The following is a 22,408-nucleotide window of genomic DNA, read 5'->3' as shown; positions in this document are numbered from 1 at the left end:
AATTTTAGGATTTTTTTTCTAGTTCTGTGAGGAATGCTGTAGGTATTTTGACTGGAAATGCTTTAAATCTATGTATCAGTTTTGGAAGTATGACCGTTTTGACAAGACTAGTTCTGCCTATACAGGAACACAGATATCTTTCCATTTTTGGATGTCCTCTTTAATCTTCTTTTACAAAATACTATAAAAGAAGTTGTTGTTATTGTAGAAGTCTTTCAATTTCTTGGTTAGGCTAATTCCTAGGTATTTAATTTTTTTATGCTACTATAAATGGAATTGTTTTTCTAATTTTTCTGTGAGTTTATTACTGGTATACAGGAACACTACGATTTTTGTGTATTGATTTTGTATCCTGATTTATTGCTGAATTTGGTTATTAATTCTAGGAGTTTTTCGGTGAATTTTTAAGGATCTTCTCTGTAGAATATGCCATCTGCAAATAATGATATAATTTGACTTCTTCCTTTCTGGTATGTATCTCTTTTCTTTCTCTTGCTTGATTTCTCTGGCTAATGTTTTAAGTACTATGTTGAAAAGGAGCAATAGTGGACATCCTTGTCTTGATCCTGCTTTTGGAAGGAAACATCATTTAATATGATGTTGGCTATTGTTTTGTCATAAATGGCTTTTATCAGACTCAGGTAAGGTCCTATACCTATTTTCTTCAGGATTTTTATCATGAATGGGTGTTGGATTTTGCCAAAGCTTTTTCTACATCTACTGATATCATTATGTGGTTTTTGTCCTTGGTTCTGTACGAGATGCATTAAATTTATTGATTTGTATATATTGAACTATCCTTGCAACCTAAGATGAAACCTCCTTGGCCATAAGGTATGATCCCTTTGAAGAATTGTTGCATTCTATTTACTAATAGCTTATTGAAAATTTTTGCACTTATGTTCATTTATGAGACTGTCCTGTAGTTTTCTTTTTTATTTGGACCTTTTTCTGGTTTGGGGAACAGTGATGCTGACTTTCAGAAATAAATTTGGAAGCACTCCTTCCTTTTCAATTTCATTGAAAAGTTTGAGGAGTACTGGTGTTAAAACATCTTTAAAGTTCTCATAGAATTCAGCAATGAATCCATCAGATCCTGGGCTTTTCTTAGTTGGTAGGTCTTTTATTATTGCCTCAATTTCATTCTTTGTTATTGGATCGTTCAGAATTTTTACGTCTTCATGGTTTAGTTTTGCTAATTCATGTGAGTCTATTAATCTATTTCTTCAAGATTTTCAAGTTTGTTGGAATATAAATTTTCACAATAATTACTGTCTTCTGAATTTCAACAATGTCATTTAATTTTATCTTTTTCATTTATAATTGCATTGATGTGAGTTTTTTTCTCTCTTTTGGTAAGTATGGTTAAGGTTTTATCTGTTTTATTCTTTGAAGGAAACAGCTCTTTGATTCATTGATTCTTTGTATTTTTTTGTCTCAATTTCATTCGCTTCTGCTCTGATCTTTATGCTTTCCCTCCTTAAATTTTGTTTGGGTTTGGATTGTTGTTTCTCGAGTATCTTGAGGTTTACCAGTAGGCTATTTATTTGAGCTTGCTCTATTTTTCTAATATGAGCACTGATTACAATAAGCTTCCCTCTTAGAACTGCTTTCATTGTGTTGTATAGATTCTGATTTGTTTAAATTAGATAGAAATTAATATATAATCAGTGAGGGACTGGGATCTCAAGGAAGTCAGTGAAAATAAAGACATCAAAATTGTGGCTGGAGGTACATCTGAAGAAGGCCAGGCCCCAAGACAAAGATGCAATGATAGGTATATATGCCTCCCTAAGGCAGAAAGAGTAATTTGAAATTTTCTATAATTAGCATCACCTACTCCAGTAAGTCCAGCTAGGTACCAGTAGCCCAGATGGGTGACCAGAGCATCTGGACCCATCCCTTCCCTAAAATGCCTGTGTTCTTTCCATGTACCTTTGTTATTGACTCATTTCCCTATTGGGTCAATATTAGCTAAGCACATATACTTGTAATCCTATATACTGATAGCAGTTTGATCCGTGTTGTACTCACATTGTTACTTGGCTGTATAATTTATTTCTAACAAAACGCCTCAGTGCCAACCCACTTTGAGGACCTTACCTTCTCTCAGAAGCTATCTCTTAATAACCTTTACCTACTCTTAACCTCCATTGTCCATTGGAATTCATCCTTCTGTTTCAAAAGACAGAAACTCAGCATATCTGACATCTGACAGGTTGGGAGTTATATTTCTCCTATATCACTGGCATTGTCATTTGATTCTAAAATTTTTTTACTTTCTTCCTCCATTTCTTCTGTGACCCAGTGGGAGTTCAGTAATGTGTTATTATGTTTCCAGGTGTTTATAATTTTCTCTAGTTTCTTCTGTGATTTTTAGTTGCAATGCACATTGGTCTGATAACAAACATGAGGTGATTTCTATTATTTATTTAAGCAGTCTTCTTGGACTAATATGTGGACTATTTTGGAGAATGTTCTGTGCTACAAAGAAGAATGTACATTCTGTTGTAGAGGGTAGACCACTCTATAGATATCTATTAAGCCCACTTTTTCCAAAGATGTGTTTCAGCTCTAACATTTCTCTTTGGATTCTTTATTTAGTAATCTCTCTCTCTTTGTGAAAGTGGGGTATTGAGGTCACCCACTATGATTGTGTTGGTGTATATTTGATCTCTTATGTCCAGCAGTATTGCTTTATGAAGATATGTGCTCCAGTATTCTGTGCATAAATATTAACTCTTCCTGTTAGATTATTCTATTAACTAGTGTATAGTAACTTTCTTTGCCTCTTCCATTCAGTTTTAGCCTGGTGTATACTTTGATATAAAATTGCTACCTCTGCTTGCTTTTGTGGTTTTGTTACATGGAATATTGTTTTCCATCCTTTAATTTTTAGTGTATAAATATCTTTTTTGGATTAAATAGATCTCTTGAATGCAACAGAGTGTTGGATTTTGTTTTTTCTTTGAATACAGTATGCCAATCTGTGTCTTTTAATAGGGGAGGTGAGGCCATTCACATTGAGAGTTATTACTGAAAGTTGTTGATTTATTCCTTACATTGCATTTTTCTTTTCATTCTTTCTTTCTTTTCTTTCTTTCTTTCTTTCTGGTTTTTTTTTGTTGTTGTTGTCTATTTGCCTTGCTTGATGAATTCATTCTATCTGATGTTTTGGCTTTATTGGCACTGTTGTCTCCATCTAGGATACTCTTGAATGTTTTCTGGAGAGCTGGTTTGGTGTTCATGCATCTCTTAAATTGTTCTTTTTCACATAATGTCCTTATTTCTCCATCAATTTTGAAAAAAAATTTTCCTGCATATGTTAATCTGGGCTGGAGGTTGTTTTTAAGGCTTGAAATACTTCATTCCAGGCTCTCCTAGCCTTAAAATTTGTGTTGCAAAGTCTGGCCTAATCCTAGTGGTTTTGCTTTTTATATATGATTGTTTTGCTCTTCTCTAACAGCTTTCAAGATTCTGGGTTTTGTTTTGTTTTGTTAGTTTAGTTTAGTTTAGTTTTGTTGGACATCTGAAATTTTGACCAAAATGTGCCACGAGGAGCTTCTCTTTTCATCTAGTTGGTTGGTGTTCTGTAAGCCTTGTTTACCTGTATGTTGAAATCTTTCCTCTATTTGGAAAGTTTTCTATTATGATGTCTATAAATAATTTTTTTTTTATTCCATGTGTGCTGTCTTCTAGTTTCTAACTCCAATTAGCCTTAGGTTGGTCTTCTCAGTGTCATCTAGTAGCTACTGGATTAGTATTTCTTGTTCCCTTATTCTCTTTAAGGCTTTTCTGAGTAATTTGTTGTAATTTAGTATTTTGTCTTCAGTTTCAGAAACCCTGTCTTCACATTGGTCATTTCATCAATTTATAAAATTTATACAATTTTTTATTTTCAATATTTCTGTCTGATACCACTTTGTAGAGTCTATTTCTTTGATAAATTTGCCATTCCTGTTTTGAAGCATTTTGTCAACTCTTTCAGTTTTTTATTTGTTTCTCCCATATCCACACTGGTCATTTTCTAAGATAATTCCATAAACTTTTGCATTATGTCTTCTTTGAACTCACCAAGTTGCCTTACCTCTTCTTTAATCAATTATTCAAGCTCTGCTACCTGCTGTTTGCTTCCTTCTCCATTGATGCCCCCTGGATCTGCCTTGGGAGACCTTGGAGGTCTTTTGTTCCTTTGTTTCCCATAGTTTGTTCATTTGTTTGTTTGGTTTGGTTTTATTTTTGCTTTGGTTTGTTTTGTTTTTAGATGCTGAGGGCTGAAGTCAAGGAGAGTGAGGAGAGATTGTAGTTGATATGAAGATATTTTAGTTAGATTCTGCCTTCCAGTGATATGTTCACACCCTTCCTTACTTGTTCAGAGATAATGTTCACCCCTTCAGCTATTTAATTTAAATAGTTTGAACTCTGTCACTGTGTTATGAGGAGGAAATTACTACTGGTTATAGTAGCATCAATAGATCCAATCATACATCACCTACCTTGCGTTTACACTTTCACTCTTTGTCAATACCCTTTGCAGCCTACACTATACTGTTATGAGCAGTTATTCTGTGATGTGGAAGGAGAAGGGAAGGGAAGAGATGGAGGGTTTGGTGAAAGAGACTTGTAAGTCAGAAGGAGGAAAACAGGAGAAATAATAATAGGTAAAAAATGAGTTAGGTAAAATATTCTGTTGGAGGTCTTTTAGAGTTGGAGTGAAGGGCTAATGTTGAGGATTTTAAGATGTTTGTGGAGGTGGGGCAGGATATAGGAGGAGTGAGGTGTAATTTGGGATAGAGGAAAACTGCAACGTAGTCAGAAACTGTTGATATATTTGTCTACTTGTAAGATGACAAGGGAGTAGTTAAGATAAAGAAGAGCAAAAAAGAAAAAGGACAGAAGGTTAATATGAGAGAAGATGGGAATGACTGACAGAGAGCAGAATATAGGGAAAAAATTGAAAAGAAGAATTTAAGAAGTGGGAGAAGCAAGTAAAAAGAAAACAATATTGCTATAGAAGCTAGAATTGAAGAGAAGGAATAGGGAGAAGAGAGAGAGAGAAAATGAACAACTAAATCAAAGAGGAAAGAAAGGTAACGAAAAAGTCCATTTGGACACAGATCAAACACTCCAGCAAGAGAATGTGCTTGCAATTTCCACGTGACCACTATGCCTTAAAGCCCAAGTGTTCACACAATTCCCATCCTGTCTCAGTTGTGGTCTGATTGCATGCAGCCATGTCAATTTTGCATCTTTTCAGTTTCCCCCTTGCAGACAGCAGGCAGAATCTGACACAGTCTCCAAGCTTGGCTTAGGGACTCTTTTTCCCCCAGGGTGGTGGTGGTCTTGGCAGATACAGGCACCAGGTGGAGAATTGCCCTTCCTTTGTTTATCCTATCTCTCCTGGGGGTGTGGGTGGAGGTGAGGTATTCCTTTGCAATAGTAGCACTGGAGAGAATCCCCCAGGGTAGCAACATTCACCAGTATTTGGATGGGGACCACAGGGAGAAGGGGCCTTGATGCATAGTCTGATCCCAGCAGTGTGTGTTGGGTTCCTCAGGCTATTTGGGATGTTCTCTTGAAGGCTGCCCCGTGGAGGAGCAGGGCTGGGGGTGGTACTGACCAGCCAGGGCTGTCTTTCCCCTTTCTAACTATCCAGTTATTTGACTTAACCTACATGTTTATTCTTTCAGATTAATTTTCTGTTTCAGGGTATAAGTCCCTTCCCTGCTTCAGAGTACTTTTATTTTCAGTGAATCTTCTCTGAGTATCTCTCCCCTGACTCCTCCTCTAGCTAACTATGTTGGATCTCTCAAAAACTTTATTATTGAAACTAACATTCAAAGCACTTTTAAAAATCCTTCTTAGTGATGCAACAATCATTACTCTCTATAAAGTCCATTTCAGCACTTTTATTGGATCGGAAAATGCCATATTGTGCCACACTTCCTGAAAACTCAGCCCCAGGGCTTGGTGGGATTCTTCCACTTGCCTTTTGGAAATCCTCCTATTCGCTCAACTCAGGATCCAGTTGAATATGAGCATCACTGGGGTCAAAGTAACATGCATGCCTCAAGCACTTAATAGCCTTTGAATTTAAGAACCCAAGACAGTAGTTCCCAAAGTGAGTGCTGAGGACATTGATACTGCAACTAAAATTTCCCTCAAAGAGTTCTTTAGTCAAGCAAGTTTGGAAATGCTAAATAATATTATACTAAACCATATGAAATTGCCAAAGTTCAATTGTTTTTGATCTCTAAAAATGATAATTTTGAATGGTTCGATCATTACATGTCTTATCTCTATCCCCCTCTGAGATATTCTCTATACATATTAGTGTATTCAAGGCTTTGAAAAGTTCTACATAATTAATGAAATCTGTTTGAGTGTGACTGACCCAATGTTATGAAAACATAATTCTTTTTAAAATAGTACTCATTAATTAATATACATCAGGACACCTTTGGGTAACTAGGGCCTGAGGTAACTACAGAAGAATAGATCATGAGTGAAAAAAACACATTAACATGTATCAAGGGCCTGCTCTGACCATCCAAATGACACAGGCTGGCTGAGCAGGTTTCTAAGAGGCAAAGGGCAGGCTGGCATTTCCCTCCCCGAGAATGCCCACCAATGTCTAAAGTCATCATATTTTTTCAGATCTTCCTTTCTACAGTATTTTTTTCTTGATTAACCTTGTAGTAAATTGACTTTTTCATAACTAACCTATGCCATTTCCTCTCTCATAAAATAGAAGAACTCACTAGGTCCTCAAATAATAGATACTAATTAAACATGAGTATTATTTTGACTGACCTCTCATAATTATTAATTAGTTCCTCTTTTCAGGATATTATTGTCACCTTATTTTACAGTTGTTCATCTAATTTGCCTACAACTATGAAGTGAGTTAATTGATCTAGATGCAGGGAGGAGACTTGGCACTGATTCCCAGAGCCTCTATAAAGACATGGATGCTGAGGACGCACATAGGCAGAGCTGGAATTTGTTTTTGTGCAGCCATTGGAGCAAATGTCCAAGACAGAGAATGGAAACACTGGATGGGGGTAGATCCAGAATACAGTGAGACAGCGCCTTGGCCAGGACTAAATCAGTGCTTTCACTTTTTCTCCCCCCACCCTTTTCATTCCACTAACCCACTATCTGAAATCCTTTCCCTGAGAAAGCCTTTAACAGGATTGTCTGTCATTTACACGCTACCTAATGGTCATTGGTATGACTATCTTCTGTCAAATGAGTAGGTATTTTGACATCATTTGGCAGATCTAATCATCTAGTGTCTGTTCGGTATGAGTAAGAATTATCATAGTATTGCAGGGAAGTTGAAGATGAGAGTTGAAAGATGGGGTGTTATTTCCCTATGAGAGGACAGAGTTAAAGTAGTTAACTGGAGTTATATGAGGTTTAAATGACATTAAATGAGCCTTGACAGTTTTGTACCCCTTCCATGGAATGCACTGCCCAAAGTGAGCATGCCTATAAAAATAACCCCAGACTCCCAGAGGTATTGCTATGAACACTCAATTACCATGAAAGGTAAGAATAAGCCCTTTTGATTTCACATGAGGCAAGTAGAAGTAAACCCTTGGCTTAGGCTCACTGAAAGAGCAAACACTGGTAAACCCTGAACAAATCATGTCATCATTCAGATCCTCACAGCTCATTTGTCCTCTAAAAGTCAAATAATCTTAATAATGTACACAGAGTACCCTGAGAACAATGGGAAAGTGGTGAGACATGGATATTGCTACATCTCTTCACCTGCAAAATAGATGGAATTTGTAATCAGAGGTGTCTGATTTGATGTCCCTTTCCAAATGTATCATGTATAATCCTATGCTGGTCAGTTTCTTCAAGCTGAAGCTTTTCATTTATTAAAACTGCTTTTCATATATTAGAATTGCTTTGAGGATCACAGGTGATAAAGTGCAAAAGATGAGCAAGGAAATGATATCGATGGCAACACGTAGCTCTCTTACACTGCCAGGCACATCTACATCTTTAAATGAAAGGCTACCTTCCCCACTGGAACTTAAAAAGAGCACCAACACCTATATACTTTGTACATTAAAATAGGAGTTTGGAAAGCAATGGTCATAAATTCCCAAGTTTTCATTTCTCTTTAAATCCATCTTCCAGGGAGTCTACACAGGGATGCAGGTTGACATTCTGAATTTCTTGGTCAAGTTTATTGCCTCAGAGTTCCACTGCCTCATAAACACAACCTCCAATGCTAAATTCCTCTATATTCCAGCATTCTTCTAGGAGTTCTGCATATATTATTAATTTCTTTAACAAATGTTTATTGAGCATCTTTTAGGAATTTTGCATATGCTATTTATTTCTTTAACAAATATTCACTGAATCTGTGTTATTGTACCTGGAGCCATAGATCCTAGGCTGACAATCACGGGTAAGATGTAAGGCCTTACCATCATTTAGAGTACAGGCTAGGAGATATAAACAAACACACACTTGGAACACAGTATGCTACAGTATACATCACCACAGGCCAATTTCCAAATGCCCTGGAATCACTTATAATCCAATCTCAATGGTGGTGATGGTGGTGGGGTGGTTGGACAGACTTTTCTGGAGGAAGTGGCTTCTAATCTGAGTGGGAATTAGCCAAACAAGGAGAGATGGGAAGAAGAGTCCAGCACAGGGAAAAGCCTGTGATATGAGATGGGCGGGATGGGAGGAGGAAGAAGAAGGCAGCGTAGGGACCAAACGGGGAGAGATTAGCAAGAGCCAAATTTAATCTCAACAATAGAGCAAAGTGGGTTTTATCTTCTCCATTTTGCAACTGAGTAAATTGGGATTTAAAATAATATGAGAAAGTAAAGGAGGATGTTTGGGAGGATGATTAAAAGATATGCAAAACCAGCAGGTAAAATGGAATTAAATCATCTTTAAAAATGATTTTCAAATGAGCAAAGGAACGATGAGGTAGAGGTCGCTACTTCATGGCAGGACTCTGCTAGGATCACAGAGTTCTTTACTGACCATTTTCTCCCAGGGTTCAGTAATTTTGCTATGATCCATGATCATATCTGTTTAATGTGGCATATCAAAGGAAATAGAAAATACAGTCTAAGCCTACCTGCCTCCAATATCTATACTCTTTTCTTATTTAAAAATATATTATTTTATTTCCAATAATGAGATTTTAGGGGAAACTGCTGGGGAAGTTAGGTGCTTGGGCTGATGGCAACATGGTTCTTATGAAGCAAAACATTTTAGGTCCACAAGTTTGGTTACTACACTTTGTCAAGAGCTCAGGAAACTGACTTCCCAAGAAACTTAATCCCCAAACCCAAATTGCTGTGTTTCACTAGCCTTATTTTAAAAACTTGAAAGAAAAAAAAGTGAGAAATAATAGTCTCAAGTGTTAGGGGAGCATAATCTTGGTATGAGAAAGATTGTGATATTCAAAGATCTTGTCAAGATCTTGACTCTTGGGGAGCCAGCAAGAAATTTTCCGGTTCTAAAACTTCTGTGTTCAAATTGTAGAATAAGTCTAAAACTTTGAAACAAATATAAATCTGGCTATATTTTCACATATTCCTAGATTAATATTTTCCAACAGACAAATTTCTAGATTAATGAAATCCTTGGCTTTTACTTTTTTCTTTTTTCATGGTACAAAGGATCAATCCCAGGACCTCACATATGCTAGGCAATTGCTCTACCACTGAGCCACATCTCCAGCCCTCCACTTAGTTTAAAAAACATGTTGTCAGAAAGTAAATGATAATTTTCTAAGGCAAAAACTATGGGATTTACATTTAGTACATGCAGAGTATCCTGCAAGTCTCATAGTTTTCTACCCTTAAGGCAAATATAATTGTAAAAAATGAGTTGCAAGATGGTGGCTTTTACTAGCACTCCCAAGAGGTGTCAAACTGTGAAGGAAGTGTTCAGTATGTCTGGAATTTCCAAGCTCTCCTGCTGCCACCCACCTCGGCTCTGGAACTGAAGCTACTCTCTAGTCATGGGGCAGCTTGTGAATGGCACATTGAGTTATGAAAAGCATGTTTGCTCACTTAATGAAGAAAAACAAGTTATGTACAATTTCTGGCACACATTCGCTTGGGGACTGACTCTTACTGTGAGAGTGCCACGGAAAGGGAAAGCCATTGACCCAAAGAAAATAAAGCGCCCGGGGGGGGGGGGCGCGGCTGGGGGCATAGCTCAGTAGCAGAGCACTTTCCTAACTTTCCTAGCATAGGTGGGACAGTGGGTGTGATCCCCAGCACAGAAGGAAAGAAAGAAAGAGAGAAAGAGAGAAAGAGAGAAAGAGAAAGAGAGAGAGAGAGAGAAAGAGAGAGTAGTATTTTCTGTTTTAAAATATTTTCCCATTTTTTGTTTTACAAGAGTCATATTGAATTACTGTGGAAAAATTGGAGAACAGTGAAAATCACAAAGAAAACACCATAAAAATCTATATCAAGTCTAACCCAGAGATCATCGCCATTACGGCCTTCTAGTTTTCCCTTCATGGGTGTGCATGTGCACTTATATAATAGCTTCATACTATGCATATTATTTTAGAAACTATTTTCCACTCACTGGTTTTATGAATAGTTCTCATATAAATATATATTCTATGATAAGACTTTTTACAACTGCATAATATTATCACTGATGATGAATCTTAATTCACTTTGTTTCTTATAACTGGACATTTATATATCTCTAATTATTTGCCATAATTATTATTTTAGTCAACATTATAGCTAATAACATTTGAAACATATCTTCTTGTTGCTTTAGGATAAATTCCTAGAAGTAGAATTACTGGAGCCCAGTTGGCTGTGTATAGTTTAAGCCTTCTGCTACAAGTGGCTAAAGTGGCCCCTCTCCTCATCCTAAAGTTTGTGCCACCTCAAACTTCTGCCATTTAGACTTCTCAAAACCATTTAGACTCCCCAAAGTAATAATTTATACTTTTGCTGAACTACACTAAACTCACCAACTTTTGAAAAAGAAAACAACAAATTTTGTATTCAATATTTTCACATTTATTTATTTATTTATTTATTTATTTATTTATTTGGTGTTTTGAGATAGGGTTTTGTTATGAAGTTCAGGCTGGCCTTGAGCTCACTGTGTAGCCCAGCCTGGCCTTGAATTCATGGCGATCCTGCTGCCTCAGCCTCCCAGGTGCAGGGATTACAGGTGTGCACCACCATGCCCAGCTACTCTTTTTTCAATATTTGAGATTTTTTTTCCATCTTGTTTCTTAACCTCCTTCTGTCCTTCCCGCAGCTTTATGGAATTATAATTTTCTTTTTCACCAAGTATATTGGCACATTCCAGGCACACAACATGATGACATTCATCACTGGGAACCTGCACCCCCACATGACACATCCCAGTTCCTATTCTTTCCCCATTCCCCCTCCCTCCCTCCAACCCCTCAGACCCTCCCTATCCACAAAGACTTTGTTTCCATTTCCTCCCCCTCTCACATTCTTATGGAATTATAATTGACAGATGAAAATTTTATGTATTAAGGTGTACATGGTGGTTTTATATATATATATATATTTTTTTTTTTTTTTTTACATGATTACCACAATCAAGTTAACACATCCTTCACCACATAGTACTGGGTGTGTTTGTGTGTGAGTGGTGAGAACATTTATAATCTACCCTCTCAGCAAAGTTCAAGTGTACAACACAATATTATTGATTATAGTCACTATGATGTACATTATATCTCAAAAACATTCATTTTATAACCAAAAGTTTGTAGCCTTTGATGAACATCTCCATATTCTCCCTAACCCCAACCCAACAACCACATTCTCTTCTCTGCTTCTTTGATTTCAATATTTTTAGATTCCATATATCAGCAAGATTTTATAATATTTGTATTTCTGTGCCTATAGTATTTCACCTAAAATAGTGTCCTCCAGGTTCATTTATGTTGCCATGAATAGCAGGATTGCCTTCTTTTTAGAAGCTAAGTAATACTCCATTGTATATATGTGCAACATTTTCTTTATCCATTAAACTGTGGATGGACATTTAGATTGTTTCCATATCTTGGCTCTTGTGAATAATGTTGCAGTGAAGATGGATGTCCATACATCTCTTGAATATTATTGATTACATTTTTTTTTTCCCAGTACTGGGAATTGATCTCAGGACCTTGTGCTTGCCAGGCAGGCACAGTGCCACTGAGCTAAATCCCCAGCCCCATTTGCTTTTGATGTAGACTCAAACGTGTGATTGCTGGGTCATATGGTAATTCTATTTGTAATTTTTTTTTTGGTACCGGGGATCGAACTCAGTAACCTTGTACTTGTGAGGCAGGTGGTGGAACCACTAAGCTAAATCCCCAGCCCCTATTTGTAATTTTGTTGAGGAACTTTCTTACTGTTTTTCATAATGGCCATGCCAATTACATTTTCACCAATAGTATCCAAGAGTTCCTTTTATTTCCACCTTGCCAATACTAGCTATTTCTTGTCTTTTTTATAATGGCCATGAAAACAGACAGGAAACAATATCCCATTGTGATTTAGATTTGTATTTTCCCAACGATTATTGATGTTGAACACCTTGCTATATGCTTGTTGGCCATTCATATATCTTTTTGGGAAAATGTCTATTCACTTCTTTGCCCATTTATTTTTTTTCCCCATTAAGTTTATTGGTACATTTTAGGTATAAAATACATTTACATACATCATTGGGATCTTGTACCATTACATGAATATCTTGGTTCTTATTTTATTTTCCCCTTCACCTGCCCTCCCTTCACCCTCTCCACCCTTCCCTATTTGCAAAGATTTTGTTTCCATTTTTTTTCTTTTCACATATTTTTTCCCTTCTTTCCTTTTCCCTACCTCTCCCACTTCCCTTGCTCCTTTAGACCTTTGCTTCCTATTACACAATATCAATTATACATTTTTTAATTTAAAATATCAAGATCTAGGAGACATTACCACAGATTTTACAGAATTTAAAAGGATATAGAAAGCATGTTTCAAAAATCTGTTTTGAAATAAATTTGACAACTTCTAAGAAGTACCTTGGAAGACAAATTAATGAAACTAACTCTGGAGGAAATATAAAATTTGAATAGCACCTATTAAAGAAAGTATATCGCTAGCTTGAAAGCCTACCTATATGACAACAGCAGGCTCATATACATTTTAATTGATAAATTATATCACACAATTAAAGCAGAAAAAAGAAGGAACACTTCTCCTCTCATTTTAGGAGCTCAACATTGTGCTAATCCTAAAACTGGATAAAGATAATAGAAGGAAAAAGTACGAACATAGATAGAAATTTGTTTAACAAAACAAACTATTGGGCCGGGGATTTAGCTCAGTGGTTCTGCCTCCTGCCTCGAAAGCACAAGGACGCGAGTTCGATCCCTGGTACCAAAAAAAAAAAAAGATCAATTCTTAATAAACTATTGGAAGTCAGGTCTGGCAGTATGTAGAAAGTGGTTTTGTTATAGGGATGGCAGTGTTGGTTCAGCATTGGAAGATACACCCCCCCAAAAGTCATCATTTTAACAGAGGAAAGGAAAAAGCCATATGATCCTGTCACTAGTTGGAGAAAAAATATTGGACTAAATTCTACAGCTATTCATGGTAAAAGCTATCAGGAGACTAGAAGCAGAACAGAACCTTCTCAACAGATTAAAGACATGTACTCCATACTTCCAACGAGAATGCCTTATATGAATAGAGAAGATACAATGCTTTCTCCTTAAGGTGGGGAACAAGGGCAGATATGCTTACTCTTTACCTGTCCATTAAACTTTGAAACCTAGGCCCCACCAAAATAGTCTGGAAATAAAATGACACAATTAGGATAGGATTGGCAAGGTAGAAGCAAAATCTTTATATGTAGATGAAATGACCATCTACAGAGAAAATACTAAGAAATCTCTAGGAGCCCCTAAAACTTGTATTTGAATTTAAAAGGATTAGAAAACACAAGGTATATATAAAAATTCAGGTATATGTATACTTGCTATAAATGAAGAATTGGATATTGAAATTTAAAAATTATGTAGGAGTCAAAAAACATGATGTATAAAAGAAAAAAATTGATAAATGAGATTCCATCAAAATTTAGAACTTTTTTTTTTTTAATTTTATTTATTTTTTTCCTTAAATTCTTTTATTGGTACATTTTAGGTATACAACACATTTACATTTCTCATTGGGAACTTATACCTTTACATGATGTATCTTGGTTCTCATTTTTCCCCCATTCCTAGCCCTCCCTTCACCCCCTCCACCCTTCCCTATTTACAAAGACTCTATTTCCATTTTTTCCATTTCTCATCATTTTTCCTTTCCCTTCTTTCCCTTCCTCTGTCCCTCCCACTACCCCTACCCCTTTGGACCTTTTCTTTCTATTTTGCATTATTGATTATTCATTCTAATCATTGGTACATTTTAGGTATACAATATAATGACATTCATCATTGGAAATTTGCACCTCTACATAATCTCTCTTGGTTCTTATTTTTCACCCTTGCCCAGCCCTCCCTTCAACTCCTCCATTTCTCTCTATTTACAAAGATTTTGTTCCTATTTTTCCATTTTCTCATATTAATTCCAAAAAAGAGAAAATTTAGAACTTTAAATGACATCATTAAAATGAAAAGTAGTCCTTAAACAGACCATATTTACAATGCATATAAACTATGACCAGAATATATAAAGAACTCTTACAGCTCATTAATAGACAACCCAATGAAAAAGTAGACGTAAGAAGATGATAAATAGCCAGCACAAGGAAAGGTGTGCAACTCTAGAATCAGAAAAATACTAATCAGTACAATAACAAGACTGAATTATACAGTCATTAGGGAGATGAAGTTAAAGTTTTAAAAGCCTTGTTATGACTTTTTCTTTTTTTTGGATTCTCCCCCTTTGGGTTTAATTTGTGATGCCCAGTGGATTCATTTTGCTGGGCTTCCTGCAGTTGTGATCCTCATTGTCTTTTCCTAGGATATTGTCTAAAATTTTTTGCAGTGCTGGTTTGGTATTCATGAAGTTCCTGAGGTGCTCTTTGTCATGAAAGTATCTTATTTCTCCATCAATTTTGAAAGATAGTTTTGCAGGGTACATCAATCTGGGTTGGAGGCTGTTTTCCTTTAGGGCTTGAAATACATCACTCCAAGGTCTTCTTGCCTTGAGGGTTTGCATTAAGAAGTCTGCTGTGATTCTGATGGGCTTTCCTTTGTATGTGATTTGTTTCTTTTCTCTCACTGCTTGTAGAATTTTGTTCTTCTGTTGGATTTCTGGAATCCTAAGTATTATATGCCTATGTGTAAATTTTTTTTGATCAAGCCTAGCTGGAGTCCTAGATGCCTCACTTATCTGTATGTCAAGTTCTTTTCCCTTGCTTGGGAAGTTTTCTGCCATCACTTCTGTTAACAGTTTTTTTATGTCATCTGCACTCTCTCCTGTTTCTTCATTGACTCCCATCAGTCTTATGTTATTCTTCTTTGCATCATCTAGCAGCTGCTGGATTGATTTCTCATGTTCCTTTACAATTTTAAAGCAATTTTTCTTTTCCTGGACACTAATTGCAATCTTATCTTCTATATCTGAAATTCTATCCTCACATTGGTTCATTCTGCTGTGCAGACTTTTGATGGAGTTTTTAATCTCCTGGAAATCTGTTTGGATCTGTTTTATGGATTCCATTTGTTTCCTATGTTGGGATTCCATCATGTTCCTCAGATCCTCTATTTTTTATCTGTGTCCTCTCTAGATTTATTAATCATGTCTTGCACTATGAGCACAATCTTTGCTGTTATCTGAGTAATTATTTCTGATTTCATTTTTCCCAGATCCTCTCTTTTTGCTAGTTCAGAGAATCCAGGTGGTTGAATATCAGATTGTTCCATCTTGTTTCCCTTTGGGGTTGCCGTAGGTGATCTGGAAGTCTGTTTTTGAGGCTTGTTTATGTGTCTTCTCATTTCCACGGGTGGGGGGGTGTGCTCTGCCCTTCTCTGCCCTAGGAGCATGGAATGGCAGCAGGGGAGCTTCCCTCTGGGCTCTGGGACCGGCTCACCCTCTCTGCCCCAGCAGTGTGGAATGGTGGCGGAGGAGCCCCTCTCCAGGTGCTGGGACCGGCCCTCCCTCTCTGCCCCAGGAGCCTTCTTTGCCCATTTAAAAAATTAGATTATTTGTTTTTTACTTTTTTATTTTTTAGTTTATTTTTTGCTGTTGACTTGTATAAGTTTCTTCTCTATTTTAGATAATAATCCTTATAAAAGATATGTAGTTTTAAAACACTTTCTCCTATTCCATGGTTGCCATGTAGACGCTTTTTTATTTGAAGTAGACTCATTTGTTTAGTTTTGCTTTTGTCTCATATCCAAAAAATCATCACTGAGATGAATGCCAAGGAGATGATCCTCTATATTTTCTTCTAGTAGTTTTAGGCTTTTGAATTTTACATTAGGCTTTTAATCTACTTCAAGTTAATTTTTTCTATATCATATATGGCTCCAGTTTCATTCTTTTGCATATAGATATCCTGTTGTCCCAACACAATTTAACTTTTCTTACTGTGTATTCTTGGTGTCCTTGTCAAAGATTATACAAGTGGGTTTATTTCTAAAATCTATTCTGTGCCATTGATATATGTGTATGATTTCATGCCATTACCATATTATTTCAGTTACAATAGCATTGTAATATAGTTTGAAATCAAGAAGCATGATACTTTCAACTTTACTCTTCTTGGTCAAAATTAGTTTGGCTATTCACAGTCTTTTGTGGTCCCATAAGAATTTTAGAATTATTTTCCCATCTGTGAAAAATGCCATTGGAATTTTTTTTTTTTTTTTTTTTTTTTTTTAGTACCAGAGATCAAACTCGGGTCCTTGCGCTTGTGCAGCAGGCAGCGAAACCACTGAACTAAATCCCCAGCCCACCATTGGAATTTTGATAAGCATTGTACTCAATCTGTAGCTCAATTTGGGTAGTATGAAAATGTTAACAATATTAATTCTTCCAACCCATGAACACAGAATAGCTTTCCATTCATTTGTATATTCAATTTCTTTAATCAAAACAATATAAAAATGTATAGTTTTCAATGTAAAGCTCTCTCACCTTCTCAGTTAAATTTATTCTAAGTATTTTATTCTTTTTCGATGTTATGGTAAATGATTTTCTTTCTTAATTTCTTTTTCAGATAGTTAATTACTAGCCTATACAAATTTGCTATTTCTTCATGATTCAGTCAGTAGATTGTATATTTCTAGAATTTGTCCATTTTGTCTAGGTTATCTAACTTCATGTATAATTGTACATAGGAGTCTCTTATGATTCTTCGTATTTCTGTAGGATCAGTTGTAACATCTCTTTTATTTATACTTTATCTGAGTTCTCTCTCTCTGTTTAGTGAAAGTATTTTCAATTAAAACAAACTCTTAGTTTCACTGATCTTTTCTATTTTCTTTCCAGGTTCTATTTTGTTATTTTTTTCTCTGATACTTATTATTTCTTTCCTTTGTTATGGACTTCATTTTTCTTTTTTTCTAATTCCTTAAAGTGTAAAGTTAGGTTTATTTTAGATCTTTTCTTTTTTATGTAGGCATTTACTGCTGTAAACTTTTCTTGTTAAGAACTGCTTTGCTGACAGAGATAGTGGAGCATACTTGTCCCAGCACTCTGGAGGCTGAAGTGGGAGCATTTCCATGAGTTCAAGGGCACCCTGGACTATATAATGAGTTCAAGGCCAGCATTAACTACATAGTGAGACCTTGTCTCAAAAACACAAACAACAAAACAGAACTGCTTTGCTGTGTGAGTTTTGGTATGTTCTATTTTCATTTTGATTTGCCTCTAGATAGTTTCAGGGTGGGGTACTCTGTTTTGAACCCTGAGTGTTGTACACACTAAGCCCATACCACCACTAAGCTACATCCTCAGTCCTCAAGATAACTTTTCAATTTCCCTTTTAATTTCTTCTTTGACCCATTTGTTGTTTAGGATTATGTTATTTAACTTTCACATGTTTATTAATTTTTCAATTTTTCTCCTGTTATTGATTTCTAGTTTCACATTGTTGTGGTTGGGAAACATATTTGATATTATTTCAATCTCCTTAAGTTTGTTGAATTCTTTTGTGGTCTATAGATATGATCTATCCTGGAAAATATTTTGTGTGCATTTGGGAAGAAAATATATTCTGCTGCTCTTAGATGGAATGTTCTGTATGTCTTTTAAGTCTATTGTTTATTGATTTTTCAGTCTGGGTAACCTATCTATTGTTGAAAATGGGGTGCTAAAGTTTCCTACTATTGTTATATTACTGTCTTTATTCCCTCCCATTCTGTTAGTATTTGCTTTATATAGTATATTTACTTGTTCTGATGTTTGTGAGTATATATTTACAATTATTATATCATCTTTGCCATTATATACTGACCTTATTTGTCTTCTATGACAGATTTTTACTGAAAGCCTGTTTTGTCTAAGTACAACCATCCATGCTTTCTTTTAAATTAACATTTGCACACAGTATCTTTTCCCATCTCTTAACTTTCAGCCTTTGTGTGATTTTAAGACCAAAATGAGTTGCTTATAGGCAGCATATTGATGGATCTTGTTTTTTAATTCATTTAGCCATGCTGTCTTTTGATTGGAGAATATAATCTATTTACAATTAAAGTAATTATTAATAGATAATCACCCACTTTTTCATTTTGTTAATAGGTCTCTGACTAGTTTGTTGCTTTCTTTCTATTTTACTGTCTTTGTGATTTGATTTGTGTGTGTGTGTGTGTGTACTGTTATACTTTAATTCCTTTTACTTCATCTTTTGTATATTTAGTATCTACTAAAGTTTTCCTTTGGGGCTAATATGAGGCTTACATACCTTCAATTGCATACCAAAATTCTACATTTAATTCCCCCTCACTTTATAATATTATGTCCACACTTTACATCTTTTTGTATTGTGTATCATAGTTATTTTTAATACTTTTTTCTCAACTTTTATACAAGAGTCAAAAGTGATTTATGTACCTTGTTACAGTATTAGAGCATTCTCAATTTGACTGTACATTGGTTTTTACCAATAAGTTTTGTACTTTTATATGCTTTCACATTATTACTTAGTATCTTTTCATTTCAATTTGAAGGGCTCTGTTTGGCATATCTAATAAGGCAAATCTAGTACTGATGAACTCTGTTGTCTTTTGTTTGTCTGAGAATATCTTTAGATGTCCTTCATTTCTAAACCACACCTTTGCTGAATATACTAATATTTCCTTGAAAATAAGTCTGGATCTTATGTTAATTTTTGTTCCAAAAGATGCAATAGGGATTATTTTCAGGCCATATCTTATTTTTTTTCACGTACAACAATCTAGGGTGCAGGACTCCTCCCAGGCATCTCTCCTACATATTGCCATTGGTTTTCCTCAAAAAATTATTTAGAGGGAAGCCCACACCCTGAGAATGAGGAGTTTGTGTAGTTTACAAGTGAGCAAAAAGAATGTGTTATGTAACTGGGAACTCAGAGCCAAGGTCAAACAGGGTTGTGGCTGAATCCACAGAGGATGAGACATAACTGGGTCCATAACTGGGATCGTGGTCAGTGAACCTGCCACCTGGGGATGTGCCTGCCTTAAAAAGTGGCCCTCCTCGTCTTGGCTTTTACTAGGGTTTTGCAACCTCCTACTTGATTCCAAAGTTTCCACAAAGGCACTTTGTCCGTCAATGGCTGCCAAATTATTATTGCTATGGAAGAATAAGAGGGATACTTCCTATTCTACCATCTTGCTGATGCCATTCCACTTAGCTTCTTTCCTCTTAATTTAGCATCCAACACTGCTCTCAGTAAGGTAATACTCACCTAGGTACCAATAACAAATGAGATAAGGTATACTAAATATTTTACTAGGAAATGAAACCAAAGGGATACATTTCTTCTTATAGAGTTTTACTTTATTATCACAGTAATGATGAAAGTTATTGCAAAATGGAAAAAGATTTTTAAGGCCTCAGAGCTAGTAAAATAGAGGTCATCCATCCCTCTTACTCCTGATGCTGCTCTTTGCCAAGTCTTCCTTTGTGAAGTGATGGTGGAAAACAAGTAATCACAGCCTGTTCTTTCTCTACCCAACTTCTCAGGAAAATCTTGGCATTTCCTGCTGTCTCCCATGCTCCAACTCACAATTACGTGTTCAGTGGAGTACATCATGCAGAGACATCTGAAAGGGTATGAAAGGACAGAAGATAGAGGGTCTGCTAGTAAGAGAGAAGAAAACAGGCAGCAGGGAATGCTAAAAGAGAGAAAAACTAGGGAATGGATTTCAGAGACAGTTTTGAGGAAACTTCAAGAAGAGAAAAGTTTGAAGACATGATCAGAAAGGTATAAGGTGGCAAAAAGGAGTTTTTTTGAAAGGAATTTTTGTTTTACATTTTTCAGGTATTATCCACTGGACTAATATTTCTTTTGTTGTGACAGTGCCAAAAACTGAACCACAAGACATCGGAGGTTGATATGAGTTAAAATAGGATCATGTCTCTGAATCAAGAAAATTAGTTTTTACTCACATATAATGATTGAGAGCTGATTTTCCCTCCCTCCCTCCCTCCCTCCTTCCCTTCCTTCCTTCCTTCCTTCCTTCCGTCTTTTTTCAGTACTGGGGATTAATCCAGAATCTCACTATGGTAGGCAAGTGCTCTACTACTGAGCTACATCCCCGGCACAAGAGGTGATTTCTAAATGTGTATTATATTTAGTTGTTAATTTTAATTGTTCACATAAATCCTGACCAAAAGTGTAATTTAAAGAGACATAATCCTGAAATAAAAATATGGACTGTCTTTGAGTTGGGCTGTCTCATGGACATATTTTGGAAGAGTCAGTAGACAAGTATGTTCCCAAATCAGGTCAACTCAATTCAGCATTATCAAATGCCTAGGATGAGTCAGACATTATGTCTGACATTTAGGGAAATAAATGCAATTAATATATTTATACAGCATAACAAGTAGGTATAATCAAAGAAAAATTATTTTTAATCTCCCTCTGACCTTTTAAAGTGCATTCAGTTGGGGAATGCATGATGAAGTTTCTGAAGCTTCTCAAGAAAATTTGGCTTCTCCTTCAGCTGCCAGATATCATCTCAGACCCTGGTTCCCTGAAAGTCCACTTCATACATGACTCACACTTCAAATCTCCTCTCCCAAGTGTTCCTTCTGGTGAGGACTCAACATGGTTCTAGGATATTTGAGCTACTGGGAAAACACATGTTTCTCAGTAAAAGAGTAGTGAGTTCCCAAATGCAGGTGTGTGTGCGTGTGTGTGCGTGTGTGTGTGTGTGTGTGTGTGTGTGTGCGTGTGTGCTGTATTCTGGACTATATTGAATTTCTCAAGTATGATTTAAATTTTAGTCCATGATGTCTCCCAGCTCACCCCAACAGGGAGCATATAACAAGTTCTTCAAGTTAAGCTATTTGTGTGTTGGAGAGGGAGAGGAGCAGGTTCTTAAGGCATAAAATTGTTTTCTCTTCAAAGAAATATCTTCACAAATTTCTTCCCCTACTCTCAGCCAGTTTTATATCCTTTGTCTGAGTGAGGTGGCTAAGAATTATGGAAATGATTGTCGAAGTTTCCCTTTTTAAACTTTGCATAATGCTCACTTTGGCGTGCAGCATCTATTACGTCTTGGAACCTCAGTTGAAACTTTACATTTAACATCTTATTACACAAAAATAAAAAGATATGGTCCCTGTTCTGAAAAACTTAGAGGAGACTAAAGGAGATACAAAAGTGTTAACAGATCTTTGATCCCCAGTACCCCCCCCAAAAAAGTGTTAACAGATCATTTCTATACAAAGTGACAAGTGACATGATAGAGACATGGTCTGGATACAATGAGGACACAGAGGCAGTTTCCTTTATAATACAGTCACTGTTTTCCCTCAAAAACTATCTAGAGGGAAGGTAATACACTAAAGAATGAGGAGTCTGTAGCTTCCAAGTGAGCAGGGAGGATGTGGCATGTTACTGAGAACTTCTTGCTTCAGAACAAATGTTACAGATTTGTCCACTGGTTACTCAAGTACCTGAAAGAACAACTGAATTACAGACTCTTGGTAATACTGTCTAATTTTTTTAAGTGAGGAGAAGAAAAAGCTCTCATTTAAAAAGTTTTTTAAAAGGCCCAGAAATCTGAGCAGCTGAATGTAAAAATAATAACCCTCTCTGAATCTGCCCTAAGATTCTAGAATAGGGGGCAGTTGTGGGACATGGGTAATTCAGATGCACCTCACTACAGTGCCTTTGAGGACATCTGGAAGCAAAGCGAAGAGGCCGCATCCTCTACACCTACCTTCTCATTTCCTACATTCTACCTTCTAGTCAATTC

At 36.1% G+C, this 22,408-nt stretch overlaps 1 protein-coding gene and 1 long non-coding RNA gene across 3 annotated transcripts in view; one reads left to right on the top strand and one right to left on the bottom strand.

The window, feature by feature from the left end:
* LOC110350993 (uncharacterized) overlaps positions 1–22,408 on the bottom strand; it is a 100,660-nt gene that overhangs the window by 16,353 nt on the left and 61,899 nt on the right. The gene's annotated exons all lie outside the window — the stretch shown is intronic.
* The window catches only part of Vtcn1 (V-set domain containing T cell activation inhibitor 1), a 73,422-nt gene that overhangs the window by 11,717 nt on the left and 39,297 nt on the right, over positions 1–22,408 (top strand). The gene's annotated exons all lie outside the window — the stretch shown is intronic.

The sequence above is a fragment of the Heterocephalus glaber genome, unplaced genomic scaffold, assembly GCF_053883595.1.
Source record: "Heterocephalus glaber isolate CG9 unplaced genomic scaffold, H.glaber_assembly_v1.0 deba00001442, whole genome shotgun sequence".
NCBI lineage: Eukaryota > Metazoa > Chordata > Mammalia > Rodentia > Bathyergidae > Heterocephalus > Heterocephalus glaber.
Note: the sequence above shows the minus strand (reverse complement) of the source record. Positions and strands in the feature narration are given on the sequence as shown.